The sequence below is a fragment of the Anastrepha obliqua genome, chromosome 4, assembly GCF_027943255.1.
Source record: "Anastrepha obliqua isolate idAnaObli1 chromosome 4, idAnaObli1_1.0, whole genome shotgun sequence".
NCBI lineage: Eukaryota > Metazoa > Arthropoda > Insecta > Diptera > Tephritidae > Anastrepha > Anastrepha obliqua.
Genome location: NC_072895.1, coordinates 85310849 through 85315164, shown reverse-complemented (window position 1 = coordinate 85315164; position 4316 = coordinate 85310849). Strand labels below are relative to the sequence as shown.

The 4316-nt window shown below is 36.3% G+C and overlaps 1 pseudogene; it reads right to left on the bottom strand.

The window, feature by feature from the left end:
• Positions 1 to 354: 354 nt before the first annotated feature.
• Positions 355 to 3754, bottom strand: LOC129244256 (uncharacterized; annotated as a pseudogene).
• Between the last annotated feature and the right edge of the window lie 562 nt (positions 3755 to 4316).

The window sequence follows — 4316 nt, the reverse complement described above, 5'->3', positions numbered from 1 at the left end:
TGAGAGTTCCATGTCGTTCGGCACTTATCTGCACTGTCATGGCCTCTAAAGGTCTTAAAATTGTACATATTTCCATTAGTTCATCCTTCTCTCTTGACGTTATCATGGGCGGAGAATCCGGGTAATTTAACAAAATTTGGCTGACGTAGGCGCTAAGTTTGATGAACCGCTCGATCATATAATAGGTGGAATTCCAGCGCGTATTTACATCTATTAAAAGTTTTAAAAATTTACCCTCTGGTACGCCAGCAGCTGCTTGCACCTTTCGCATGTCGTCATTGGCTTTAACGCTGCGTTTGAACCATTTCACAATTGTTTCGCATTTTAAAACAATGCCTTGTACAGCAGAATCATCTAATGAATTCGAACAAACCAAATTCAGCGTGTGGGCGAAACATGGAATATGACGATTTTTTCCGAATTTTTCATAGATTGCATTGACAATATTTCTTGCATTGTCTGTGACAACAGCCTTAACTTTATCTTCCTCAATAGAAAATGTTTTCATTGCATCGGACAAAATCTCAGATATATGGGAAGCTGTATGGGACTCACTCAATACATACACACCAATTGTTCCATTAAATGGCTTTGTTTCAAGCAACCCATGAACGGTTATTCCCAACATGCTTTTCATGTCTATATTAGTCCATATATCAGTGGTCAGGGTTACACAATGCAAATTGGAAAGCAATGACACACATTTTTTTTCCTCTTCATACAGTTTATCAATTTCAGCCTTTTCGTGTTCCTTGATGGGACTTTGTAAAGTGGGAAATTTTGCTTCATAAAGTCTAAGAAGCCAGCACCTTTAATAAAAGTTAAATTTTTTAGAATAAAATAATAGAACAATTAACCTTTGACTGGTGACGTGGTTGTTTTATAACGTTGTTTGTGACGTGGGGCCTCAGATGCCCCTATATAAAATGTCCTTATTCGTTAGAAAAAAATTACGGAAAGTGACTTTAATGTTATTATATGGTAAGGATACATATTTATCTATAAGAAAAACAAAATAAATGTTACTAATTATTTATTTCTGTATTGGGAACTTTTAACCATGTAATGTAATTTAAGAAATATAATAAAATAGACTTCTTATTTATAGTTGCGCAAAACAAAACAAAATTTTAATTTCATACATAAATTATCATTTTCCATAACTCAAATAGACTTCTTAAAACACAAAAATCACCTAAACATTACAAATAATAAAAAAATATAAAAAATGACACCGACTGAACTTTAGTTATTTTACTATTCACAATCAGGACAAACTTGTTTGGCGCACTGTAGACACACATGTTTTTTGCATGAATAACACTGATGATTTGACTTTCGATTCAGTTTTGGTGGACAGGAAGCACATACTTTTCTCGTCTTCTGTGTGATTTCTGTTGCCTGCTGGTTAGGTGGCATATCGGAACCCAAGATTCGCTCCAAGCTGGTTCTTATTTCTCGAGGAATTCGCAGGTTGTAAACTCGACGCTGTGCATGTAATAAAACCAAGCGCCTTGCTAGAGTTTTAGTAAAACGTCCTCGGTCTTTGTTTCTAGGTTCATGAATTTGATACAAAATGTGGCTATTGACTAGACTTATGTCCAACATTCTGTAAAAAATTACCATGGGCCATCTGCGTGTTCGGCGGCTGCTTGTGTAAATAGAACACTTTTTATCAATATCATCAACCCCTCCTTTTGTTGAATTATAATAGGCTATAATTTCAGGTTTGCCTGTAGTTTCATCAGTTTCAATAGAGTGATGCATGGAGGAAACTAAGAGAACTGCTTTACGTTTTTTTGGTACATGAGACAACATTGTAATTTGGTTAGTAAATCCATAAAGAGTGGTTCCTACATCTCTCGTTTTGGACGGCTGGAATTCTTTGGGAATTTCCCGTTTATTTTTTTTTAGTGTTCCTACGCAAGTAAGTCCGCGTTTCTTTAATTGATCTACCAATTCGATCGACGTGAACCAATTATCAAATGTGATATTGCGGTTGGTGTTGTGTATAGGCTCAGACAAACGAATAACTGCCTGTGATGGAACTAATAATTTATTTTCGTCGATAGACAAAGTTTGACCATCAGATCCCTTTCCTGAGTAGATGTAACCATTGTAAAAGTAGCTAGTTTTGGAATCGCACAAACACATCATCTTTAAGCCGTACTTAGATGGTTTCTTTGGCATGTATAAAACAAAATATGAACGCCCTCTAAATGCAATTAGCATTTCGTCAATTGTAGCACACTCTCCTATAGTATAAAGCATTTGGCAATTGTTTACAAATATATTAAATATTTTACTTATTGCAGCAAGTTTGTCATTTTGCTTGCGTTCTTCTCTGTCTAGACTATTATCAAAACGTAAACACATCAAAATATTTTGGAATCGTTTCTGAGACATAACACATCGAAATATATCTCTTCCTGTTCCATCTGTAGCAAAAATGTATTCACAGTTTTCGTGGTTGGATTTGAAAACGGCTGTGTACATTAGGAGGCCCAGGAAAGCGTGTAATTCAATCATGTCCAGATCATGTAGTTCTGGGCGGTCTTGTCTTTGGTATCTCATTCTGGTTTGGCCAATCTTCACATTTGTCCACTTCAAAACTTCTTCTAAAATCTCAGAGCTCATTATTTTACCCCACAAATCGTAAGGGTCTTTTTTCTCGCTCTCACTTAATCGAGGCTTCTGTGTAGGTGGTATAATGTTATGCTGAGATGTCCTTACAACCCTGTTGGGTGGTTTTTTTGCCCATTTGTAGCGATTTTTTCCATAATAATAGCTAGATCTTCGAGATAAAGGTTCATCGCTGTCACTGCTTGATTCCTCATTCACTCGGACTGGTAAATGCACAACTTCTTCTTCCTCTTCAGATGCAATCGCTTCAGTTGCCGAATCGTGGTCACTCTGCTCAGCAATATAATTGTCGGGTATATTTTCTGCTTCTGACCCACTCGAGTCTTCGTACATCAACCATTCCTCTATTTGTTCATCAACCACTTGTCTGCTACGACTTAGGACCCCACCAGAACCTTCGACACATCTCCGCTTCTTTCTACTAAATCCATCGTCATCCATAGTTGATATGTATTGATAATAACTGTAATATAATGAAAAAAACAAAAACTATGAAATCCAATATTTGTTACGTAAGCAGTGACATCGGGCCTGAGAGGCCGCAAGAAAAGTTTGCATTAATCGTACTTACCTATTTGGCTGCGGGTGGCACAAATTTCTCCATCTACAGCGCGGGCGCAACTAAACTCTAAGCTACTGAGACGCACAAATCCGGAGTGCGCGGGGAAAGGGGTGAAAAAGCGTTATGCTTCCTTCACGCGGCCTCTCAGGCCCTACGTCACCAGTTAAAGGTTAATGAACACAAAACATACCTTCGACAAAGGTAAACGGCAAATTATCTTTGACGATCATGTGCATGATTCCATGTGTAATTTTGTTGCTTTTTGTTCCGGAGGAATAGCTTCGAATGTTGGTGAATGCTTGTAAAATTAATGATTGACTGGCGCTACTACTCGGCCTATCATCTGTGTTACCTTCGCATACATTTGTCATATCGACCACAGTATCCACACTATTTTTATCAATGGTTTCACTGTCATCGTCATTTGTTTTGGAATCAAGCTATAAAAAAATGCATTACTCACTCATTCTTTGAAGGAAAACAACTATTTGATCTTACATTATACTTATCAACTTCAGCTGCATGTTTCAATTTCAAATGCTGGAACATGTTTGAAGTGTTGTTTGAAAATTTTAACTTTTTTTTGCAAAAATTACAAACAACCAGGTTGTTATTTTCTTTAATGAAATATTTCCACGCTTTACTTTTGATGGGAGCCATTTTGAGTAATATAAGAATCTTAGTGATGAAAGAAATAACAAAGAAACAATGCTGCCACGCACAACGATTATTTTGCCAATTAATCGATTAAAATTGCAATTAATTGAAAGTAAGTCTACGATACAATTAAATCATTAATTGCTCAACATTAATCGATTATTTCAATCTTTGCGATTAATCTTGCCATCACTACTGGTCACTCGTGTTAACTTACATAGATTTAATTTTTTTTGGTATAAAGTTAAAGAAATAACCACCACATATAGCTATGTGGTAACTATGCCTTCCCAAATTTGCCATATCTTCTGGTTTTACAGAAATAATATGAAATATAAAAGTCTCATAAACCTCGTTGCACTTTGGCTTGCAAAATTCATCAATCGCTTTAGTCACCTCGTCTTATTTCGCTCTTTTTGCTTCGCTGATATTTAAGAAATTGAAAACCTCAACA